A 27515-nucleotide genomic window follows, 5' to 3' on the forward strand; every position below is an offset into this window, starting at 1 on the left:
ATCTGCGCAGAAGTGATTTATTAGCAAATAACCAATCCCGAGTGACGGCTATGACGCAATGCACTGCGGGCCAATCACCGCTTTAGCCTGCCCCCGAGCCTCACTTCATGCCACAAAAGGGACCCAATAAATTACTTCTGCGCAGGTGAAGGTCAGAGCTCAAGATTCGTGCACATAACTATATGTTACTATGTAATGGAATCTAAGGTAACGGCAGCTGTAGTCCTGAGAAATGATGGCACTGAACTGAACTGATTGTTGAGCTGGAAAATATGAACTGGAACTCCATGATGGAGTGTTTTCTATTATTTTCAAACTATTACTTTATTAGGAATTGTGTCCAATATCAAAACAACTGGATGCAGGTCGCCTCCAACAGGTATCTGTGGAGATCTAAGGGGGAGGCCTATGGCTGAGATGATGATGATCAAAACAACTGGTATTTTGGACTCGGCTAAGAGCGTGTTCCAATTTGATGTTTTCTGTAGCATTCTACACAAACCGTTTTTCCCATTAACTTTCCCAATACTAAAGTACCTAATATATTTGCCAAAAATAAGAGGAAAACAATAAACCCCATACAAGGAGGGACGATCGATCTCCCAAATTGCCAATGAGCCGATTAATAATACCGTGTGCACAAAGCATCTACATAATAACAAAGATTACGGCCCGTCCGTCGGCAGACCAATATTGATATCGAAGCTACACTTATGTGGATATAGGCACGTAATAACAATTTGAAAGAAACCAGGTTTTTTACAATCATATTTTTGTGATAACCATATCACGATATTTGAAGACAAATGCTCTGTTTTGCCTCTCAACAAAAAAAAAAATGATCAAATGCATTCAGCTTTCAAAAGCAGAGAAGGGTTAAGTTTTAGTCAGTTACCATACCTATAAATAGCTAGTCGATTCTCGTGTTTTCCATCACCTTTCAAGGTTTACTAAAAAGTATTTTAGCCGCAGAAAACTCAAGTGTGTCAGAGACATGATGTTTCAGCAGTCCCTAAAATTGAGTTACGTGTCACTATTCGGCCGTCTATATAAATATCAGATTTTAAAATAACTAAGCATTAGGGTGTCCCAAAAAAATCAAAGTCATTTTTTTTTTACGCATACCCTCCTATTTTTTTCCTTTTGGTCCAAAACTATTATAAATAAAATTTTATGGTGGTAGGACCACGGTAACCCGTGCCGACTTACATTTGAATGTATGTCATACTTGCTCTCTAAGACTAACGCGATCTAACTCGTCGATGTGCTTGTGATTTCTTGTTATTTAGTGATCGAATCATTGTTTTCAAACAGCCAACATGTCACTAGACTTAAGCAGTTATAAAAAGAGTATATTTTTAATTAGGGGACCTAAAGCATCAAATGACGGGCTCAAAACTTCCGTCTAATGGACAAGTTCTGGCAGTTTCATAGTACAACTAGTGACCCGCTCCGGCTTCGCACGGAATAACAGTATTTCTGCACTATTTAATGTGTGTTATTATACATGTAAACCTTCCTCTTTAATTACTCTATCTATTAGAGAAAACCGCATGAAAATCGGTTGCGTAGTTTTGAAGAATTAGGTAAGCTTACAACGGGACACGGGGACAGAAAAAGCGACTTTGTTGTATACTATGTTGTGATATTCGGGGAATTAATTTAATTGTGAATGAAAACGTAAATCTTACTAGTCGCGAATGCATTATATTATCTACTGGGAAAAGGCGCGTATTCCAACTAAATCTTTGCCCAATTGTGTGACGAAACTCGTCACCTTGTATCAAGTTTGGAGGGACAAAAGACACAAGACGTTTTTAAGCAACGCTATCACGACTTTTTCAGCAACTTAGATATGTAATTTATTTGATTTTGATTAATAAGAATAAATTATCATGTCCCGAGCCTTATCCCAACTATGTTGGGGTCGGCTTCCAGTCTTGCCGGATTCAGCTGAGTACTAGAGTTTTACAAGGAGCGACTGCCTATCTGACTTCTCAACCCAGTTACCCAGCAACCCAATACCCCTTTGATAAGACTAGTGTCAGACTTATTGGCTTCTGACTACCCGAAACGACTGTCAAAGATGTCAAATGACAGCCAGGAGAGCAGCCGGCCTACAGTTAGTTACAGAAAGCGCGTGCCTCAGAGGAGCAAAGGAAAATAACTCTTGAAAAACGATTGGGTGTATCGTTTTTCAGGGGTTATTTTGTCTTTGGTTAAATTTTTTTTTCAAAAGAAGATGTTTACGGTACGTTGTATGACAAAATCACCTCTAACTTCATTTCAGCAAAAAGCGAGTTCTTTGATCGATCGCCTTAAAATATAATGACAGTTTTCTACATGAATGTGTCCTACCTTCTAGTCAAATAATGCTTCGTATCAAAAAGCCAAAGTTTCAGCACTAAGAGTTAGTGAACGATGTGGCCGAAAGATCGGTGAAGTTCATGCAAGACTTTTATTGATTAATCACAGTAGATGAGGAACAAAAACAATTATTGTTAGGTACCGTCCTAGAACATCGGAAAATTTATCCTGACTGTAAAAAAAAACTACTTTAAAATGAAAATTTTAACAATGATATTATTTTTCAATGTATATGAGAAGATAAAACATTATTTGGATGTATTCAAGGTTTATTTTTAGTAATAATAATTAAGATCTAAATTTCTCCATAGTAAGTCAGTACAAATTTTCATGTGAAAACTTTGGCATTAAGTCGGCACGGGTTACCACTGTCTGATCGAGATAATATTTATTATAGGAGATAATGAGGTCAAACCGAAAAAAATTAGAGGGTATGCGTACTTGAATTCGAGAAAAAAAAATTCCCCCTTATGTCTTGGGACACCCTACTAAGCATAGTGTTTGCTTCATAAAATATATGTAGATCATAGTACGCCATGAGCGCTTCGCCCTGACAAGTTGTAGACAGACACTAAAATGTCAAGGCTATCTAATTGGGCTATCGCAAAGTTCAAAGATAACTGCCCTGACACATTTACTTACATGAACTGAAATTGATATGAGCTAGGAAACGGGCGGCTCAAAAATATTAATGTTTTTGCGGCGTGATTTCAAAAAGCAGATTTTCGAAAAAGACTAGGAGAGGTACTGAAATCAGAAATCAGGCTACAAACCCAAGCACGTTTTAGTTTTGATCAACTTAGAATATTATGATGTGATTTTCGCTAGGAAGATAATATTTGCGGTATAATTACTATATGTCAATCTTGAATAGGTACACATAATTTAGCAAGATATTGATAACGGGCTCTGCCGATACTATAAAAAAAAACTGTAGACAAAACAAAACTCGTATCCATTAAAATAAAAAACAATTCTATAATATTGACACAAATATTCGTAATCTAGAACAACACATTCATATACCACGGCAAAATAATAGAGTTCCGTGTAATAGTCACCATAAAAAACTAAAGAAATAAAAGAAAAATCGTAAAGCTTGCATGTTCAAAGTTTAATATCCGTAGCAATTAGGAATGGCGAAGAAACGGAATACTTCCACATCGATCGACACAACTGCTATTAAAATTACTTATGCTCCGACTTTCTAAAGTTATCACTATTCAAGGAAGAAAACTTCGACGGTGAATTCATTTTCTCTATTGTGTTATATTTCCTTACATTTCTTTTTTATTTAAATTGGTATTTTGTAATATTTACTGCTGTCTTTAGCCTTTAGGTTTAAAAGTTTTGGTTGTATTTATAATTATTAATTACTGACGACATAAATATTAGGTGTGTTGATAAAAATTAGCCTGTGTTAATCCATATAACCTATCTACATACCAAGTTTCAACCAAAGCGCTCCAGCCGTTTTTGGGTGAAATAATAACAAACATTTGTACATGAATACATATTTTCCTAAATATCATCAATGCGGCTCGTATGGCGATTTAGAAATGTCTATATCAGAAGTCACCTAGAACTAAATAATGCTTCAAAATAAACATGTAACTAGAAACAGCTTAATTCCTATCAGTTCTTTTTTGTAGTCTAAAAAACCTTACCTGGCCTTGACGCCAATAGGTGCCTGGTATATTAAAATAGTGTCAGATCACTTAGATTAATATTTGAAAAATATGTGATATGACATAAGGAGCCTTTTTGATCTATAAAGATACGGAGCCAATTTTCCGCGTCAATAACAATTACAAGTTTGCGATATAAGGTTACATTACAACCAAACAATAGATTATTATCTATACAAAATCGAAATATAGTTTTACGTAAAACTAAAGTAGGTAATGCCTAAATAAATCAAAGAATACAAAAACTGTTTACTTTACATTATCTGCGTCAGAAACTGGGAATATGAAAATGTATGCAGTTTCGATAATCCGACGCGTCATTGAACCGATATGAACACCACTTCAAATATAAAGCTGAACCACGGAGTAAGGAAATATGAGAGATGCCATAATGTAAGTAGGTACATATAGGTCAGGCGCCTTCTTTTAGTTCAAATTCGTACCGTGGGCACTAACCAAAACTACGATTAGTTACGAGTTAACTAACGAGGCATTCGAGTTTTCGTCGATTTTTGATATTACCAAAAATGGCCCGGTCTTAAGAGCGGGTAAGGGCGAAAACAGTAACGTTCCTCGTCCCCCGTTCACCCGCATTTTGGCGCGCTACTTTCTTAGGCGATTTTCTGTTATGGCACCTCCGCTAGTCATTTTGTTCTCCATGACCTGAACTTGAATTGAGCAGTTGCGATGCGAGGCTATAGAGATACTAAACTGAAATATAATCCTTGAATGAATGCATGTTGGCTTAGCAACAGACTGAAATATACGATGAACTGCGATGAATGAAAGAGTATCATCATTTGCCAAGGCATTTTCTAACTATGTTGTAGTTGGCACTCGTGTTTTCAAATATTCAATTATCTATTTTTGGTTCTTCTTCCATTCTATGCACCAGTGTTTTACAAGGCCTATGTGACCTACACAACTCATTTACAGCTTGTCAGACTTTCTGGCTTCTGACTCCACATAGCAACTGTATATTCTTAGAACGAATTATATGTTCCTAAATATACTCGTAAGTTAAAAATATTGACTGCTCTATATCGTGCTAAAATTGCCCAAGATCGTTACTATCGACAGATGTTCCAATTTCTCATGATCCAAGAGAATAATAGAATTAATACATGCTAAATCTCAGCAAATTGACCGTCCGGCCTTGACATATTCGGTCTCATGCTGGATTTGCATACATGCATACATGAATGGGGAATCGTATGTATTATTATGATCTTGCTGTGAACATGCAGGTCCTATATGTATAAAGACTTGTATGTTTTACGCACATATTCATGTTTATTTATTAAATGGCTACTGCTTAGTGGCTTGTGGTCTCATCTTCATCTCGACGGAACTACATTTCGCAATAGATAAAGAGTAGACTATAACCTTTTACAATAAGTAGGCTTTCTAACACTGAAAGATTTTTTGAAATTTGATCGGTAGTACCAAAGATTAGTTCAAAAGGATTTTTCAGCTTTCTAATATCAATATGATATTAGTATACGTTCATAATGATAATGTATTCACTTTTTACGCTGTACCGACCATAAACTTTTCAATCCACTTTACCTAGCTCAGAGATTACAACGCACAAAGATATTTGGCCAGTTTAATTTTCCTAAGTGCTCTCAAAAAATCCTATCATAAAAAAAAAACTCTAAGAAATTAGTCTTGCAAATTGAAGGTTCAAGGGTACTCGTGACTCTAGCTAAGACTGTTGTGGATGATCAAATGACCCTTGACGCGTCCGGGATTCGAACCTCTTGACGTGTTATTGCTTATATGGGACACTGGATGTCTGGTGCGATTTATGTGACAAACATAAATCTATACGTGGTTGACCGTACTTCATAACATATCAACTGTTATTTATTGTTATAGGGATAGATAGGCGTAGTGTGTATTTCATTTAGAATGGCCATAGATAGTTTCTATGTATCTATAAATCCGTGGGAATAAATGGGCTATCTGACAATACAAAAAATTTTCAAATCTGACCAGTAATTTGTGAAATTAGCCCGTTCAAGCAAACAAAAAACTCTTCAGCTTTGGAATGTTGCTATAGATTCAGCTAAAAGAGGTCATACATATGGACTCTATTCCCTAGCAATATCTACTCACTTAAAAATAGCAGGTCCCTTTTCCAAGTAGAAGATATCGAATACTTTCCAAGGTATCGAAACTCCAAGCACATTGAAGCAACATCGATCTTTACGACACTTTTATGTCACAACACGATCCCAAAACTAAAAATAACTTCCTTAATAGAACCTCTTTCAACCACCAACAAAAGCTGGCAACACCGTGCCATTTACCTCTCTCTATTCGAGTCTATTCGAGTAATATTTTCCGCTATTCAAACTATAATCGATACTCGGTTTGTTGGGCGAGCGAAACGATTAGTTCCTTTCGAAGCTCTATTGTTTTTGTTTACTATATTGTCGTTCCGTGCTCATATTTTATGTCAGACTTGACCACAGATTATATTTGGTAGTGTGAGTGAATTTGGTTCAAGCAAATGTTGTTTTATAATATCGAGTATGGGAGCTTCAAATAAGGTTAGTGATTTTATGTTGATTATTATTTTTTTGTGTCTTGAGATTTTTTCATTTTTGGATAAAAAGAGCTTTAGAATTTATTTTAATATTGGTTCGAACAGTGAGGTTTTAATCTTCTTAAGATATCTGGCAAATTCTAAAATACATTTTTATGTAGGCAGGATTATGAAAATATGTACGTTCTATGAAGAATTGAATATTAAAGTTCATTCATAATCATGAATTTAAATACTATTAATTTGTGAATAAGAAGCTTATGATAATCTCATGCTGCGGTTACGAATCAGTATTAAACTTATTAGTTCTAAAATATATACCTCTAGTATACTTGACTCATGCTCATATTTCTCTAATAAATCAAATTACAAACAAATGAATGCAGTTGTGGAGACCACGGACTAGTAAGCGCAGCGTAGGACGTCCACCAACAAGGTGGACAGAAGACCTTATAAAGGTCGCCGGAAGACGCTGGATGCAGGTCGCCTCCAACAGGTATCTGTGGAGATATAAGGGGGAGGCCTATGTTCAGCAGTGGACGTCCTATGTCTGATGAATGCAATTGTTTTATAGCTTAGCTCTGTTGCTATGCGTGGCCGTTCTTTACTGACGTCATGGAATCGGTTTTCTTCTAATATTAAGAGCACACAGCAAACTTTTAGTCGGTCAATAGTTTGTTTTGGCTCATAAATCAGTCAAAGAGGCATTTTAAGTACAATACACAAGCTATATTATTAGTCTATGTAGGTATCTCTTTAGATAAGAACTTTGTTTGAGTTATTTCCTATTAGCTAAATACCCAAACATTAGATATCATTATGTACTTTGTTTATGTCCAGTTAATGATACCATTAAGTTAAGGGCCACTAATTAATTATAAACATGTACATATTTACTTCGTTGATATTAGTATATATTCAGAAATTACATGATGAACACTTATGATAATAGTTAATCTGAAATGTATATCCCCAAAAAACAATAATCTATGATGTTTGCATACGCGTGATTAAATGAAAAGACTAAATAAACATCTTTTTTGAGAAACCGGTTGAGATAAAAGTTGAAGTATTTTTCATTATTTCTCAAATATTAATTTGATGCAGGATATTGAACATTTTATTAGATTTCTCCCATAATATGCCTACTGCTGAATAATAAAATGAAAAATTATTTTACGAATCTGTAAAACCAAACCGCCTACCGAAATACCTCTATGATCTGATATACACCTATTGTTTTTACCTCCCATATAAAATTCTTACAACCCTAGATAACGTAAAAAATAATGAAGATTACATAGACATGAAAACGTGAAAGTGTAGTATCATAAAAATGGTTGGATTTCGATGCAAACGGCTTATACATAGTATCAATGTATGTGATGTCCTCCTAGCCGATAATCGGCTACGGTGGCTGTTCTCATGTATGTATGTGTGTGTTCGATGTATGTAACACTGATGGAAGTTACAATGTCACCGTTATATTTAATGGTGGCGACGTGAACCGAATAAATACTGCAGTCAATTATTGCGTGAGTTTATCGGTAGCTGTTTTGTAGGGATGGCAAACGTTTTTATTTAATTACTGATGCCAAGTCGTGATTTCGTAGTACATAGGTATATCTTATCATAACAACAGGGTTTCATTTTATGTATGTCTATGGTGCAGTCTCTTTATGCTAGTGAAAATATGACCTTCCCGACCTCCAATTGCACGTAGGTAAATGATTCACATAAATTATTTACATACCTTTCAGTTTTTTTGTAATTTTTCTTCTCCTTTCATACTTTAAACTACTTTTTTCAAAAGGGAGAAAAACCTTACCACAAGTTGCAAAAGCATCTTGTAAATATGAAGTAAAAAACTATCATTTCAACAAAATGATTTTTATGTCATGAAGATTGTTGTGCCTATTATATAAATGGAACTGCAAGTAAGACGAAAAATAATAGAGTCTCCTATCATCGTGCACGATGGGCACGATTTCCAAAGTTTGGTCACCCCTGGCTATAGGCTTATGTTCTCATAAAATTTTCGTAGGTACTACGGTTTCCCTTCTAAAAGTATTTGAGGATCAATTTCTTTTTCGTCTTTGTTTACATTGATGAGGCTTTAATGCCTCCTTTTAATATTTTGGCGGATTATTTTGTGGAAATGGGCCTCTAGCAGAATTTGTTTTCTGAACGTTTTTATCGTATCTTTTTGATGAACCAATAACTATCTAGGCAGTATACAGTGAATCAATTTACGATTGTAACAATTTGTCCGAAATAGTTTATTTTATTCTTATGCACTCTAACGGGGAGAAAGTTCACTTTTATCAATTCAGGGAGATAAAATTATTTCTTTTACACATGGCATGTATTAAAGTGACTTAAGCACGTTTGAAATTATCGAAATCATATATTTTTTATGATTTACTATTTTAACTTACTAATTCTAGAACAAGTCTAAAAGCCTCCCAGTAAAAAAATATCTCTCAGCAGTAAATTTTTGATCAGGACAAAAAAAAATGTCCCGTTACCCCAGCTCTGTACAGCGGCCTATAAATTTTGATTAAGTTCAAATTATTCTTTAGACTTCAGAGGTCAAGTTTGAGAATTACGAGCTTAGAATCAAGATAAGTGTTTTATCTCTCTTTTTTGGACATAGTTCAATATTTACCTAAAACTTTTGACCTCTTTGTAATATCCCTAACAAGGTTTTGTTTTTCTTCGTGTTAACTTTTGTAGTGTAAACATGTCTAGCAAAAAGTAAAAGTACTTTTTATGTTCACATACGGGCCACTGTATATGTTTCATTTTCAAAAAAATATCCATGTATAGTATTATCAGTCCTAGAAAGGGCCATTCCGTATTCAAGGAACATTTGAAAAATGGTAGGACCAAAAACATAATCAGCATTAACCAGAGTCAACAAGAAAACTCAACTCCCAAAATCAGTAAAAAAACAAGAGAATTTTCGTCGTTTTCATCGCAAAAGAATGAATATGTTAATAAGCTGTTGAATATTTAATTGATAAGATTCTACTTGGGTATAATTTATTAATTTAGTTTCAAAGATTAGGAATGAAAGTTTGGTGTAAATAAACGATAAAAAGGAAATTAGCAAAGTCTGGGAGTTCGTGCTAGGTCTGCGTAAGTTATTTAAGCTGTGGTTAATATCGATAAAAAAATAGTCTTTAACTTGTTTATGCATTGTAAAACAGATAATTAGATAACTTCGATACTATATGGCAGAAGAGTTTTTTATTGAGTTTTTTAATCTTAGCCTCTAATTTGAAATATTATTTCAGTCTTAGATAGCCCTATCATGGAGGAAGGCTCTAAGCTATTTTTATCCGGGTGCGGAGATAGTTCTTCCGAGATTCGAATGAAACCAACGTCAGAAGCTAGTATAGCTGAGCTGAGAGATTAATAATGATACTAGAAGCTGTTGATATGCAGTACTCTTAGTGCTCGACGAACAAAACTAACCTATGTATATCTACAAAACAAATGACACACAAAAAAATATGTGGAATAATTATTACAAAAGTACAGTTTGTTGGTACACTTAAACCAGGAACAATTGTTTGACAATTAATATGATTGAATTTCTAGTTTATAAATTACACTGAAAATTGAATATTTTGTTTGTGGAAATATTTCAGTGGCATGTCAATATTGTAGTGTGACAAGCTTGATGTGACCTATAAATTAAAATATGTCATTATTTCCGTATCTGCGGTTCATATTTGGTGAAATGACTATATCCTATTATCATAGGTAGGCAAGAGTTGAATTACCTCTTCTCCCTGGGCTAAATGTAATCGATATATATAAGATATACTTATAATGTATTAGATACAAAACAATTATGTATGATTTTTTTGCTTTGATTGAAACATACAAATAACTACAAAGTTTTACCCTGAATCCTCCGTGAGCTATTTAATAACACTTCGAGAATCGTGACTTTCTGGTGTTACATATTGAAAACTAGCTTCCACCCGCAGCTTCGCCCGTGGTTCGGTTTATCGCGTTCCCAAGAGAACTTCTCAAAACTTCGGGATAAGTACTATCCTACATATGTTCTTTCTCAAGGTCAACTCTATCTCTGTACCAAATTTTATTATAATCAGTTCAATGGTTCAGACGTGAAAGCGTGACTGACAGGCAGAGTTACTTTCGCATTTATAATATTAGTAGGGATTAAATTTTCAATCAGAAAACATTTTACAGCTCAAAATTTAGAAATGTTTCAATTAGCCCAACCAAATAAGAAGATACAAACCAACATCTATTTTGATTCGTAAATGCATCAAAAAAGTTTACAAATGTTGCAAAATTGCAAATCTACGGGCGACATTAATCATATTCTGTCAAGCACGTCGACTGGGCGCCATGTTTTCTAACACGAATAATCTTGGCGGGATTTGTAAACAGAAACAAATGGATTTTTAGAACTTGAATTCTGACGCAGTTTCAGATATGTTTCGTGACAATTTTTTGAGAGAGAAGGTAATTAATTTAGGTTAATAGGAAGGACAAAATGTTATGGTTGTGTGATTAAGTTTTTGATTCGGATAAAAAAACGAATGTATCACCTATTTTTTTTGCCACTGTAGGAGAACATTAAAGGAACGTTGAATCGGTGAGTATCTAAAGGCTGAATTTTAAACATATTTGTCAGTCGCAGATAGTCTGACAACTAGTCTTACCAAAGCGATTGACGTGGCTATCGCTCCATGTAAAACATTTTTTCATGCACTCAGTTGAATCCAGTTACACCCCAACATAGTTGGAAAAATTTTAGACAAATTCGATGATTATGTCAGCGCATCCCATTTCCCATAAGCACATCCCATTCTACCTAAAAAAATTACAAAGTTAGTGTCATACACATTTTATCCCTATTTCTCTGATGACGTCATACATTCATTATATTATACTTTTTTCCATATAACACGTTCATGTACAGCTCACATTATGTTACGTTTTTCTAGCTAATACGGCTAATAAGTACTTAATATACTTTTTATGGTATAGCGGTGCACTTTGACCCCGGACATAGTTTTTTTTGTTGCTGCGTTTGTTCCGTATATTATAATGTATGGTGATCAGCTGTACTGTGTTGTATGGAGTGATTTCTTTTATGTTTTGTCCGAACCAATATTAAAAAGCTGAAGATTTTGTTAATTATCTAGTGGTTTGACTTTAAAAATTTTTTTATTGTACGACAGCGATCGGGGTTTTTTTCCGTTGTATTGTTTTGACGACCTCGATGGCGCAATGGTCACCATGCCGGACTGCCGAACCTGAGGTCCCGGGTTCGATTCCCGGCTCGGTCATCATTTGTGTGATGAGCATGCTTGTTGGCCGTGGTCTGGGTGTTACAATATGTATTTATAAATATGTATATATGTAGCTATATGTAGTTTATCAGTTGTGTTAGCACCCATAACACAAGTTAATTAATAACTTACCATGGGGCTAGTCGACCGTGTGTGAAAAGGTGTCCCGACATTATTGTGAATACCTCTAATTTTCTCAAAATTACTTATTTCATCTCATGTTTTGTATAATTCAAGACTGATATTTCGTTATTACATATTAGAATGGAGGAATAGCCACAAAAGAACTCATCATTATAATCTGCCTAGCCTATTCCCACTATTTTGCGTCAGGTTACCACAACCGAACTAGAAACCTAGCTTTTTGAAGTCGATCAAAAAATTATACACAAATAAAAGAGTATAAAAATCTTGAGGAAGCTAACATACGACCTTACAAAAACATATATATACTATACATGCAACAAAGATATTGACCTAATTTAAGGCTTCTTGTCGAGGGTAGTTGTAACAGATAATCGCGGCTCGTAACACTAATATGTATGTTAATCGTTGTGTCAAGGTTTCTCACATTATTTGAAACTATTGACCTGGTCAACTTTGGGTACTAATTTTCGTGTGTACTTTAGATGTATTTACTTGATTACATATTAGGTTTTTACAGTAAATTAGAGTAGTGAGTATGAGTGAGAAACTCTATTCTAGTAGTAGGATTTTAAAGCTGAGTAGTTTATTTAGGTACTTGCCTGAATACGCTAATTTTGCTATTACTTTTTACCCGGTTCCGGGAACTGGTTGTCCCAGGACTGAAAACGTAGGGAACAGCTAGTTTTAGTAAAACAATATAACATACCTAAATCCTTTTCTTTTGCGATGACATTAATGTGATGAAGTAAATCTTTAATATGCAGTTCTGCAAATAAAAATCCCATTAATGGATCAATGATTTTTCTTAACCTATGAAACTTAACTTGAAGTATTAAAGGAAATAGCTTGATAACTATAAATCATATTATCTACATAGGTAACTCTATAAATAACAACAGCTAGACAGAGCATGTCAGTCCGTTTGTACTGTCCCTAGTCTATGGGAATGAGGACAAAGAGTAAAACAATGGACGCCCACTTAGCTATTACTACTTGTGTGGTGTTCCTACCGTTGCTATACAAACATTGTCGCTTGCTTTTTACCTACAACCATGGAAATTACTAAGATTCTTAATTGTCTAGGTATTACTTGTTTTATTGCATATAATTGTGATTAAATAAACCAATAAGGTAATGGTTATTCTATTCTTAAAATCTTATAGAGAAATTCAAAGAAAACTCTTTGTCTATTCACATAAAAAAAATTTCTATGTATGTTTTGTTGCGTTTAATAACGATTAAATAAACCAATAAGGTAATGGTTATTCTATTTTTAAAATCTTATAGAGAAATTCAAAGAAAACTCTTTGTCTATTCACATAAAAATGATTGGGTAAGAATATAAAGAAGGTTAGAAATCATTCTAGAGCTCTTTTTCTCTGTTCATTTTTATAGAGAAATTCCAAGAAAACTCTTTGTCTATTTACATAAAAATGATTGGGTAAGAATATAAAGAAGGCTAGAAATAATTCTAGAGCTCTTTTTCTCTTTTCGTTTGGTCTTTATACACGTGTGGGATCTATACTTTTGCCTATCAAAAATAATTCATATTATTTCTGAACAAAATCTTACCCGTGCTTAAATTCTAGAAAAAAGTTTCATAATAATAATGGAACGACAGAAAAGTTTTCAATATCACAAACCACAGACAGGGCTTGTAATATTAACCACGAGAAAGCGCAACAGTTATTTTAGCTAAATAAGTCATTTGCCAACTAAATTAGAACTGATCTATTTTTCGTTCTATTCCGTCTCAGTGTTTCTATTTTGGGAACATATTTCTGTCTAGTTAACTATTTTGCCAAGTTCTCTGCAACTATTTGTAGAAATATTCTCCTTACTAACTCATGTTTTCTTTTTCTTTCAGTTCTTCAACCAACTCACGCTTAGCTGTAACCAACGTTTTGTTGAAATCAAGAAAATAATTTGTAAGTACCTAATCAACAAATATATTTTATTTTAATATTCATTCATTGCTTTATACATACATAAGGGTAGGTACAGTCAACTTTAGGTCAGTGGTAACAGTTTTATAGGAAAATCGTACTTATTACTATGAACATAAGGTGCATGACAGTTACCACTGATGTGCGGTCTACCGTACCTACTGCCAATAAGCAAAAAGTGTTATTTTATCACTCTTTATTTTATCAATTTCCAAAAAGTAATTTGGAACACGTTTTTAATAATAATAATTCTCAAAGGGAAAAACAACCACAGATGCGGGCAACTTGTATACTCGTAAAAAAAGGTCACATTTGTAAAGAAATTTTAGCTATTTCTAAATGTTCTATAAGTGGGGTTTTCGAATGCTGTGGTATAGATTTAGTTAATTATAAAACAATAGTTATTTGTATATACAGAGTACCAAAGTCTAGTAACTTAAGTATGTTCTTTGAACAATTTGATAAAATGTTACGTATTTTGATTGTATTAAAACAAAAGCGAAGCGTCATAATTGCAGGTGACTTCAACATAGACTGTCTGAAACATAATAGTACATTACTCGAACTTGAGTGTTTGCTTTTAAATTATAATTTAAAACTACAACTTAATCAGCCGACCAGACTCGCTAGTGGAACTTGTATAGATAATTTTGCGCACAATATCGACAAAAAATCTTACTCAGATGTCATTGAATTTAGCTTATCTGACCACACAGCACAATTTCTCAAATTCCCAGTTGATAAAATTTATATAATTAATAAATGGCATATTACTCGTAGAGACTACAACATAGAAAACAAAGAAAAATTTAGAAATTATTTAACAAATCTATCATTTTCGGAAATGTATAATACGGATGATGCCAATAAAGCTTACAATTCATTTATGGATGATTTCATGTTATTATACAAACTTTGTTTTCCTCACATAAAAATAAATATTCAGGTTTACAAAAAACCAAAGTGGCTATCACGAGGAATTAAAAAATGCAGCAAACGGAAAAGAGAACTATTATGGAATTACAGACTTAATCGTAATGACGTAAATAAAAATAAATTCAAAAAATACAATAAACTTTACAGAAAAATTATTAAACTAACACAACGTGCTCAAAATTGCTATACAATTAAAACATCAACTAATAAATCAAAAACAACTTGGGATATTATAAACAAAAATAAAACAAATATTCCTAAGAACATAATTGATTCCATAAAAATTGACAATAAACAAATAAATGATCCACAAGAAATAGCAAATTCATTCAATAACTTTTTTGTTGACAAAATACAACCAATAAATAGTTCCAACAGCACAAATTTAAAAATTAATAAATGTAACAATTCAATGTTTATGGCGCCAAGTACTCCACAGGATGTGTTCAAAATAATAAAATCATTAAAAAATTCTAACAGTGTCGGTCATGACGAAGTATCCACAAAAATTATCAAATATGTAGCTGACATTATATGTGTTCACTTGAGCTATATTATAAATACATGCATCTCAACAGGCACTTACCCAGACCAATTAAAAGTTGCCGTTATTAAACCGCTTTTTAAAAAAGACGACAAGGAAACAATGAGCTGCTATAGACCAATTGCACTTCTCTCAGTAATTTCAAAAATTTTTGAAAAATATATATATGAACAACTTTACAAATTTTTAGAACGACATAGTATTTTGACTCAGGAACAGAAAGGTTTTCGGAAAAATAAAACTATAAACATGGCCATTTTTGACTTTTTAAAGAACATTATTAAAAAAATTGATACTAAAGTACCTATATGTGCTATTTACTGTGACATGACTCAGGCTTTTGATTATGTTAGTCATGACATACTGCTTAATAAACTAGAGGCTTACGGTATTAGGGGCAACATTCTCAAATTAATGGAATCTTATTTAAAAAATAGAACACAATACACAGAAGTTACTAAAATAAATACAGTAAAAAAATGTGAGGAAATATTCCATTCTCATGAACGTAATGTCATGTTTGGTGTACCCCAGGGTAGCGTATTAGGACCTTTACTTTTTATTATTTACATAAATGATTTACCCTTAGTGACCACATATCCAGTAACGCTCTTTGCCGATGATAGCACAGTTACCGTAGATTCCACCGGCAAGGCGTCACACGAAGACGAAATAAATAAAACCATTCAATCTCTAATAGATTGGATGAATAATAATAACCTGAAGATTAATCTAGCCAAAACCAAAATAATGTATTTTAGTCAACGAATAGCTTCTCCAAATTTTCAAATAAACTACCAAGGCACATCACTCAGTACAGTTACTACAACGAAATTTCTAGGCATTATCATTGATAGGAACTTAAATTGGAAGTCACACACAGAGGAACTTACAAAAAGAGTTAGTTCTTCCGCATATGCTCTGTACAAACTCTCAGCTGTCATAGACACTGATGCTCTAATTACAGCTTATCATGGCATAGTTCACTCCATCCTAAGATTTGGACTAATATTCTGGGGAAACTCGACCAACAGAGATACAGTATTTAAATCTCAAAAAAAATGCATTAGGGCAATGTTTGGTCTTCAAAATACTGATAGCTGTAAACCGTTTTTCATTAAATTTAAAATACTTACCTTACCTTCTTTGTTTATATATGAAGTAGTTACATTTGTTAAGAGCAACCCAAAATTATTTAGTCGCCTCGCTGATATAAGTAGCCGTACTCGCAGAGACAAAGACAAACTGTGCATTGTGCCATGCAACACTGCACTGATGCATAAGAGCATATTCTGCCTAGCGCCTGTTTTATATAACAAAATACCTAAATGTATAAAGGAGCTACCATTAAATAAATTTAAATTAAAATTAAAAGAGTTCCTGATTACGAAATGTTTTTATACAGTTAATGAATACCTTAATGATGCCTAACTATTATGACATTTCGCTTTGATATTAGCTACCTACATAATATAGCTGCCTAGTTATGTAAAAAAAAATTTTGTACGCCAATTACAGGCAAAACATGTATGGCTCTAACCTACCTAATTTTAACACCTCATGTTTAACAATACCTATGTTTTGTAAACATATACACCCATGTTTTAACAAAATAAATTATCTTTTATCTTTTATCTTTTATCTTTTATCATGTTATGAATGTAATCATTGGGTGAATGGTTACCCACCAAACTTTTGATTGAATGTTCCAATAAATAAAACGAAAAAGAATATATGAATTACAAAGACCCACCTTGCATCATTGGAAATAATTTTGATTTATAATTATGATTTAGGTATATTTTTTTTGCGACCAAAACCATGTTATTATCAATTTTCATAAAAACTAACGCATGGATAAAATTGCAAGTCATGTTTAATTTCCATACTTTGATGACCTTCTGCATCTGGCTTGTAGGTCAAAATTTGAAGGAGGGTTTGAATAAGCGTTATGTTGTTTTTCAAATAAATCCTTTTAGGAAGCCTTGTAGATAAGCTTTTAATTTTGATATAGGTTAATCATATTTCGTGGCACCGATCAGTGCATAGGTACATACTTTTTGGGCTACCTCATAAATACCCGAATTATTCTTTCTTATTTCGCCAGTTGTACGTGTAAATAACAGAGTTATTTTTACGAAATTAGATACCTTTGTAGTTCCATATTATAGACCAAGTCACCAAAACTACAACAGAGTTCAAATAATCCTTTTCACCTACCTTTTCAGTCATCGTAGTTTCAGTGGTCTTAATCTCATGGCCCATCATTTGAAGATAACTCTTTAGAATTTGCTCCAACAAAGGGCCAAGGCGAGTCCAGCTCTCATATCAAAACATCAGTTTTACGATGATCCACCGAGTTTTACTGCGGACCACAAAACCGCAGTGAAGCTCACTGTCTGATCACTGGATTTAGATTATACAGATGGGACTGCCAATAAAAAGCATTGACCTAGAGTGGACGAAAGTACATATGCTCATGAAATGATGGACTAATTAAATGTTGAAAACTTGAGACTTTTAGTGACAACCTTCATTCTTACTTCTTAGATATTATACTTAATAATCGCGAAACGTTATAAGCAAAACGGTCATATGTAGGTGAAGTGGTGCCTTCCGACGCGTACGTGACTTTGAATTTGACTTCGTAGTTTGTTGCTCCGCTGCAACCACTGATTTCGCGTCCATAATTAATAATAGTTTTTTTCAATTCAATGTATTTATTTGTGAGCATAGGTATACAGAAAGGTCTTAAAATTAAAAGTCCATCTTAAACTTATGTTCTTCATGAACTTTCACCATACAAGTCAACTCACTACCAAAAAGACTATTTCTGTCCATAACATTGCTACTGTAGACATTCATAAAGTAAATCTATAATAGAAGTTTGATCCATCCTCGAGGTCGGATAATACAAAACAGACTTTCCATGTCAAGGTCTGCTTTAAGTATGGCCGACTACTTATAATCACTACCCATCACCTTCCTATTTAGTAACATTATGGGAACTAGCAAATGGTTTAAAGGTTGGGATAGAAATATTGTGAATGCTAATCGATTGATGAATGCAAAATATGATTTAACTCCATGTTTTGTGGCTGTAGTTGCCATACTATTATTTCTAACTTTCAATTATTTCTAAGTATAAGAAAGAAAAACTGTGAGTCTGTTACGCTTTACGCCAAAAACGGCTGAATTATTTGAGATAGTGATTAACTCCACAAGTCCGCTCTCCTGACTCCCATAATAATTGATCTATTTTATTAGTCTATTAACTACTTGAATACCGCTAATTACAGATCAATAGAAAATCAATTGAGTCTCGCGTGGATCCGTGCACCGGTATACAAGGGGTTAATTTCCAAACAAAATTTTATCAAAATTGTTTCATTCATTTGAACGAAAAGCCTACATGACACACAAAAGCCTCAAATAAGTGGGATTATTTCGATCACATTAAAAAAAATTCTGAAACCAAAAAAATAAAACCATAAACGCACCAATCCTTTGAATGAAAAAACAGAATAAAAATCGTGTGACGGAAACAAAGAGCGAACTGTCAATATGTGAATTGTTATTAATTGCAGTTTTTTAGTCTGTGTGATTCGCAGTCATTGAACACTGCTAGTTTACATTGTTACATATTGAATTTATTAATGTTTGAGTGAACTGTGCTTTTTAAACAACTGAAGTGGGTGGTATTGGAAAGGCCGAAAAGCCGTTTTAGAGTGTTATCTGTTTTTTTTGTACGTGTGCTGTTTTGTAGATATTCAAGGGATCAGCTGGGTTAATATGAAATCTTATGTTATTTGTTAATATCTAAGTATATTTTAATGGTTACTTTGTTTAAAATGGTACATTTTTAACAGACTTCCCAAAAAGGAGTAGACTATATAAAAAAACAACTTTGCAAAACACTGAAGGTTACAAAATAAAACTTTTCACATGGCTGTAGAAGTCGGTGTCTGAAGATCAGTTGACAGTGTTTCTTATAAACAATCTAAGAGTTTGACTAATTACTAAATCATTTTCATCGCAAAGTCTCACCTTCCTACGTTCAAAACTAAGGAAGAAGTCCAATCTTAATTACACATTAAAGAGTTCTAATTCCAAAGTTCGAGTGTCCATACCAACTTCAAGAAATTAAAAGCACTTAATATTTGAAGTTCGAAGTTCGAAAGTTGCCACCATGTTACCAACTATTCGGCAAAAAGCAAAGTTAGGTAAAGTGGAGGTCAGAGGCACTTCAGTCTTAGGTACCGGTGAACTACAAGTACCCTAGAGGTACTTAACTTCTTTGCTAGGTTTAAGTGTACTTAGTAGAAGGATCTAGATTAAACTTTAGAGATGTTACGATTCTTTTTACGGACGAGCTAAGTGTAAGTAGCTTATTTGAATGTTTTTGAAGGGTTTATGACTTGATACTTACGTTTGTTTATGTAAGGTAAATAAAAGTTTGGGTAAGTTGCTGTAAATACAAACTACGATTTTATAGAAAATTTTACAGTCTATGATAGTCGTTTATTTCGAACTTTTCAGCCTTTTACAGTGACTGATATTTTTGACTTTTGGATGGGAAGAAATGGCGCAACAAATTCCAATTTAGGGATCAATAAATGACATTGAACTCTTAAGTCAAGAAAATCACTCACTTCTGTCTACTAGAAAAACACCGATTTTCTTTTGTTTAATCCTGTCCGTATCGGGTTCAAGGCCATATCGACAATTTCCCGACCAAATGGGGATGACTTAGCAACAATAAAATTACTTTTTAAGTTTCCCAAACTGCGAACAAAGACCCATCCGTATAAAATAGTAGGAAAGTTTTTACGAGCCTTTGCGGGGTAGCAAATAATAATTGAAAAATTTCACTACTTTCGTGCTGGGCTGAATTATTTTATTTGATATTTTCTGTTTTAGGAGTTTTGCTGTAGGTATGATAAAAATATTGTCAGTGACGATGGTTTTCAAAATGTTTTTTTTTTTTTCTATTAGTTTGTCTTTCTAAATAAATAACACAGGTCAACAGCATTTTTGGTGCAAAGGTGAAATATACAATTTCTTGTAGGATATTAGATACGTAATCGAAGTCCAGAACATAGAGTTGCACTAGCACGTAGGGATTTAGAGATATACCCCTCCTAAAGTACCAAAAACGCGATTTTAACGATATTTGACGATTTTTTTGAAGTACAGCAAAATAGTTTTTTTTGTTTCTATCTATAGCATTATATAGTACCACTCTTCCCGATTGAAATTCATTTTTATTTCCAACGTTAAGAGTTTAAATTTTCATGAAATATGTATACAGCTACGATAGTTCGATCTTCCCTATATTTCATTTGGCCTGTTAGTATGAAAAAACTCCACTTTAGTTATAAAATGGTATATATCGGGAAATAAAACTCGCAAAAATATAAATTAAAATGGGGTTAATGCGGGGAAAGTAGTACTATATGATGCTTTAGTTAGAAATTCCTATAAAATTCTGCTGTCCCCAAAAAATGACATCAAATTTCATAAAAAAACGCGTTTTTGGTACTTTAGGAGGGGTATATCTCTAAATCCCTGCGTGCTAGTGCAACTTTATGTTCTGGACTTCGATTACGTATCTAATATCCTACAAGAAATTGTATATTTCACCTTTGCACCAAAAAAAAAATTATAATTTGTTGACCAGTGTAATAAATACACGCAATTGAAACTTACCAATAGCAATTTATAAAAAATAAAATAAAATAAAATAATTAGTATTTAACAAATAATGATGTGCCTCTATGTATGAGTGTATGTCTTTACTTGTGTGTTATATAAAGTACATAAGAAGCTAAAACTAAACCCTTATAAAGCGGGAGAGCCTGTCTATCAATCACATAATCTGTATAAATATACCACCATTGCCGCTTAAAAGCATTTGAGTTTTATTCACAAAACATGTGAAATGCCACAGAAGTATAAATGTTTATATCCTAAACCGACCCTTTTTATATCACCACAATGCGAAACATTTCAAAGGGACCCAAAGATTTTGATGGAAGCCATAAATGACAAAATTCACCAGCATCCGTACTTTAACTCGTATGAAAGCTTTTGCCCTTTTTCTATCAAAGAAAAATGTATCTTTAGCTAATGTAAATATGATCTATTTTAACAAAAGTCTTATATTATTTTACGACGTTCTAATTTTCATATTCATAATACTTACTGATTTTTATGGAAGATTCCTTGGATATACTAGCAGTAAGTATATTTCAAGTTATCGTTGCTTAATTTTTTTAATACTTGTTTTCAAATTGAAATCGAATACCTAGCAGATTGATATCCCTGTTACATTTTAATGAAGATTTATGTTGGATTTCAACCAGATTTAATGATATTCCACAGAAAATTATGACTACCAAAAATGGGTAAAACAAATATCTTTACTTTAATTTTTGCATACGTTTAAAATTTTTACATAAGTTATAAAAAATAAGTACAGTGGTAGAGAAAATTAGATTTATCTCGTAATGACTGCTTCCAGTGCTAAATTAAATTCTTCCGGCACTTTTACGTTCGTTTGAGAAAAATAATCCTTCCAGATGCGACTAGATCCGTTAATTGAAATTCTCAGTGAGACTGCTAGTTCTTTTTCAGCCATTTTTTCTTTGTATGAAATGCGACATAATTTCTTAAATAATATAATAGCTTAATTTATATATTTTAAGATGTGACTGTCATCAGTATTTTTGCGACTCTAAATACATACATATTTCATACTTCTTAAAGTAAGATTTGTCTGTATCAAACTCGTCTTTAAGTACACTAAATAAATTAGTTTTATTCGATAAATATTTAACCAATTTTCCTAAAGTAAATTCAATAAACTTCATAAAATAAATAATAAAATAAAATTACTAACTCAAACTTCTCAAGATTGAAGTTTTAAATTCTGCACTAAATCTTAGTATCCATAACACGGTATACCAAGAGCTTAGTGAATCAAATTCACTACCACCTCCGCTCTATGAGATAAATGCACAGAGTAACGAAAGATGAGCGGAGATGCCATAACGCAGGTAGGTCAGGAGCCTTCTTCTAGCTCAAATATGTACTGTGGATATGACTAAAAAAATCAGTTACGAAAGAACTAACGAGGCGTTCGGGTTCTTTAAGACATTTGTCGACGACTTTTGGTATTACAAAAAATGTTCAGGTCCAAAGAAGGCGTATAAGGACGGAGACAGTAACGTTCCTCGTCCCCCGCACACCCACATTTTGGCTCGCTACTTTTTTAGGAGATTTTCCGTTATGGCACCTCCGCTAATCATTTTGTTCTCCATGGAAAAACGTCTCACAGATTTAATATTCGGAGCTCCGCTTAAATTGGTCGTAAAGAGATTTGCCTTTATATTGCACGAGGATCGTCGTTGAACTAGAATACGTTGACCTGTCTTAAGAATTAATTAAATCAGGAAATTATTGGTGCTGTTTTAGGAATTCTGTTGCACTGGAATATGCTGCTGGAATAGTGAATAAATTGGAAAATTTAAATACCTATTAATAATATATGAACGGTTTAATTTATTTGAAACAATAGACTTATCTGTTCTTGACCGAAACATTACACAAGAAGTTGTGCTAAGTTTACACGTGGCCAAAATTAAATTAAATTGTTTTCATTCTCCTCTGATCAATTATTATTAATTTTATTAAGATTGTCTGTAGCAGATGCTGGATATTTGTTTTGCGCAAGTATCATCTAGAAATATTAGAATGTTGCCAACATTTTGGACCAAACTATTTTAGTCGTTTGATGAAAGCCAAAAAGAAATCTTTCTACTCGTATATGATCGATTGACTTACTTAGATACAAAATGTAGACCTTTATTGTAGTTTTACTATATCCTATTTTAATGTTAAAATAGAGGCTGTAATTTTGTTTCTTTTTTTAAACCCGTGCAAGTACAGGTATAGGTTCTTTTAAAACATCTAGCCATACCGAATAATTAGCAACCCCTACTTAACTACAAGCAAAGCTGATTTATTTTATTGCGATCTCATTAGCTATGCGCGTACGCTGTAACGGGAACATTCGAAGTTTATTGCAGAAAGTCACGATATACGGTGTAGAATTGCAGAATCTAGTAATAAGTAGAGGTGTTAAAAATACCCATGAAGTGGGTAAGGGTTAAATGTTCCTTGGTAAGGAATCCATTTGCAAAAATTGAATCTGTAATTTAATATGAATATAACTTATTACAAAAGGTCTTACAAAAGTACCCCAGAAGCAGAAAGGGGTAAATGGTATTAAAAAAATCTTTGGGTATATTAAAATTAGAGGTTAAACTAAAAAATGGCTATTACCTTATTATTTAGCTACCTAATTATTTGTTGATCGAAAAAGAGTCAAAATAAATGTACAGACAAAATTCACATACCTATCGCGTATCTGTGAAAATTTCACAGATATTTTTAGAACACCTCGTAGAGAACAGAAACAATGTAGTAGATTGTAGATTTCTGTAACAATGAAACTAGCAGAATTAAATACGAGTGCTCTTCTGTGGGTGACAATTAATTTACTTTTAATAGTTGTTGACGGTTTTATGTTCTAGTTACTGGGTTTAGGCCAAAGACGTGAAACAGTTTTATGTAAGTATTCAAGATTGTTTTTAGTTAATGTGATTTATTTTTATTTTTTGGTATTTACCTAAAGGTAGTTTGGTATCTTTAACCAAAATTTTCTTTTGCAGTACCAACGTGTTAGACCGGGATTACACTTTGAATTCATTTTACTTTGGTACTTTTTTCACTAAATCCAGAAAACACAATTTCCTGACTTTATTCGTTTCACGTTCCAGCCTAAATTCTTTATTCGGTTTAAGGCCTAAAATAATTTATTCTATACCACCAGTCTCACCTTTTTTCTTTCTTTAAGGTATCTATCAGTTTTCTCCATTATAAAAATTATTTGAATTAAGAATGAATGAACAAAAGACTGGCAGGTGAGACACTTTTTATCGTGTCTATAAAGATTATGGTCTGGACTAGGTATGTTCGGTCAAATGTGCCTTTTTAATGGCCCAATCGTAAACTTTTGCAGATATGGCTTAACTTGGTTGAATCTAGAACATTAGATAGTTTATTATATCCTGTATTGTAATTGATGTAGGGACGACTTTTGTCTACCAATTATGTGATTTAGATGGGTACTTAGTAGGGCGTTTGGGCAAAGTTGTCATGATACATTCTTTTCGTGCTGGAGCGTTTTCCGCTCGGGAAATCAACCAGTGTGAAGTGTTGTTTCATGACTCCAGTATTTAGGTAATCATCATCAGCCTATCGCAGTCCACTGCTGGACATAGGCCTCTCCAAGTGCACGCCACTGAGATCGATTTTCGGCTTCTCGCATCCAGCTCCTGCCAGCCGTCTTGCGCAAGTCATCACTCCACCGTGCCTGAGGACGTCCTACACTACGTTTGCCGAGGCGCGGTCTCCACTCTAGAACTCGTTTACTCCAACGGTTATCGGTTCTTCGGCTAATATGGCCAGCCCACTGCCACTTCAGCTTGCTGATTCGGTAGGCTATGTCGATGACCTTGGTTCTCTGACGGATTACCTCATTTCTGATGCGATCCCTCAGAGAAACGCCGAGCATAGCTCTTTCCATAGCCCGCTGAGCGACTTTAAACTTGTGGACCAGCCGTACCGTCAGTGTCCACGTTTCGGCTCCGTAAGTCATGACAGGTAGGACGCACTGATTGAAGACTTTTGTCTTTAGGCACTGTGGAATCGACGATGTTAGGACTCGACGTAGCTTCCCAAATGCAGCCCAACCCAACTGAATTCTCCTATTCACCTCGTCCTCAAAGTTGTTTCTACCTAACTGCAATGTCTGCCCGAGGTATACATATTTCCGAACAACTTCGAGAACGGCGCCGTGTATCGCAATCGGTTCCGGTAGAACATGTTCATTGAACATGACCTTGGTTTTGTCCAAGTTCATCCGTAGGCCGATGCGTAGAGAAGATTCAGCCAGGTCGTTAAGCATCTGTTGTAGGTCCTGCAGCGTTTCCGCCATGATGACGATATCGTCAGCAAATCTCAAGTGAGAGATGTGTTCGCCATTGATGTTGATGCCGCGTCCTTTCCAGTTCAGCGTCTTGAACATATCCTCCATTGCATTAGTGAACAGTTTCGGGAAATAACATCCCCTTGTCTCACTCCTCGATGCAACGGTATGGGCCTTGTTTGCTGATTCTGTACTTGGACGGACATTGTAGCGGCTTTGTAGAGACATCTCATCACTTGGATGTATCGCCAATCTACTTGACAACGCTGCAGGGACTCCAGAACAGACCAGATTTCAACCGAGTCAAAGGCCTTCTCATAGTCCACAAATGCTAGACACAGGGGCTGATTATACTCCTCGGTCTTCTGTATAATCTGCCGCACTGTGTGGATGTGGTCTATGGTGCCGTATCCGCTCGAAACCCAGCCTGCTCCGGTGGTTGGAATTCGTCGAGTCTTCGCGCAAGTCGGTTCGTGATCACTCTTGAGAACAGCTTATAGACGTGGCTTAGGAGGGAAATGGGTCGATAGTTCTTCAACTGGGTTTTGTCTCCCTTTTTGAAGAACAGGACGACAACACTCCTACTCCACGCCTCTGGAGTTCTCCTTCAAACAGGACGGCATTAAAAGCTTCTGGAGCTCCCCCAGTACGGGCTTACCTCCTGCTTTTAAAAGCTCTGTTGTAATGCCATCCTCGCCAGGGGCTTTTCCATTTTTGAGCTGTCTCAGAGCGATCTCGATTTCGCCACTGCTGACTTCTGGCAGGTCTTCGGTGAAATGGCGTGTTAATGTGGCTCTAGAATCCTCATTTCCGGGATCAGGTCGAGATGCATGCGATGCGTATAACCGGCCATAGAAATTTTCCACTTCCGAAAGGACTGCCGGCACCGAAGAAACGACTTCTCCACTTGTTGTGGTCAGCTTCGTCAAGTGGCTTCTTCCAAGAGATTGTACGAACACCTTTGACCCCGATTCAGCTCAATTGCTCTTTCAATGGCAAGAGTATTGGAGCACCGGAGGTCGCGTCGTACGTGCTTGTTGATCTCTTGGTTTAGAGCCCGCTTAGCTGACGAAGTGACAGGCGGGTTTTCACGTCGTTTCTTCATAAGCCCTAATGTCTCTTCCGAAAGCTTTGATTTCTTGCCCTTACGCTGCATGTTACAGAATCTCGAACCTTCCTCCCTGAGGATCCGAACCACATATTCGTGGTTCTGGTTAACGTCTGTTGTGGTTTCCACGGCGGCAAATCGGTTCTCCAAATTTGACTGGAACGTTTCGGATCCTGTCATGGTTTGGAGCAGTGTTGGTCGGAGCCTGGCCTTCATCAGACGGAAACGTTCGGCCTTGAAGTTGATATTCAGAGAGCCTCGGACAAGTCGGTGATCGCTACCGGTATTAAACCTATTGATCACGGAGACGTCTCTGAATATGTGCTTCTTGTTCGTCATGATGAAGTCAATCTCATTTTTAGTCATAGTGTCGGGGCTTTGCCACGTCCACTTCCTTTGGGGCTGCTTTTGAAAAGGAGTTCATCAAAAGAGCCCCTCGCGTTCGAGGAAGTTGACGAGCATTTGCCCCCTATGATTCCTGCTTCCAAATCCATGGGATCCTACTGCCGATTCGCCGCAAATCTGTACTCCCACTTTAGCGTTAAAGTCCCCCATGACAACGGTGTAATGGGTCTTTGTAGTGAAGTGGAGGGCCCTTGATATATCATCAAACATATCCTCCACTTCATCGTCTGAATGTGTCGAGGTCGGTGCGTACACTTGCACTACCTTGAGGCTATACCTGTCGGTGAGCTTTATGATAAGGTACGCTACCCTGTTCGACACACTAGACACCTCCACAACGTTATCAGCTAGGGACTTATTAACCAGAAACCCAACGCCACCTTGGGATTGTTGGTCTCCCTCTCGGAAGTACATTAGGTGACCTGAT

At 34.8% G+C, this 27515-nt stretch overlaps 1 protein-coding gene across 2 annotated transcripts in view; it reads left to right on the top strand.

Moving 5' to 3' along the window:
• Nucleotides 1-27515, top strand: part of LOC110380291 (5-hydroxytryptamine receptor 1) — a 137868-nt gene that overhangs the window by 22911 nt on the left and 87442 nt on the right. For both annotated transcript variants that reach the window (XM_064040051.1, XM_064040052.1), the window contains exon 2: nucleotides 13963-14023. The gene's annotated coding sequence lies outside the window, so the exon portion shown is untranslated. The remainder of the gene's footprint in view (nucleotides 1-13962; nucleotides 14024-27515) is intronic.

The sequence above is a fragment of the Helicoverpa armigera genome, chromosome 21 (genome assembly GCF_030705265.1).
Source record: "Helicoverpa armigera isolate CAAS_96S chromosome 21, ASM3070526v1, whole genome shotgun sequence".
NCBI lineage: Eukaryota > Metazoa > Arthropoda > Insecta > Lepidoptera > Noctuidae > Helicoverpa > Helicoverpa armigera.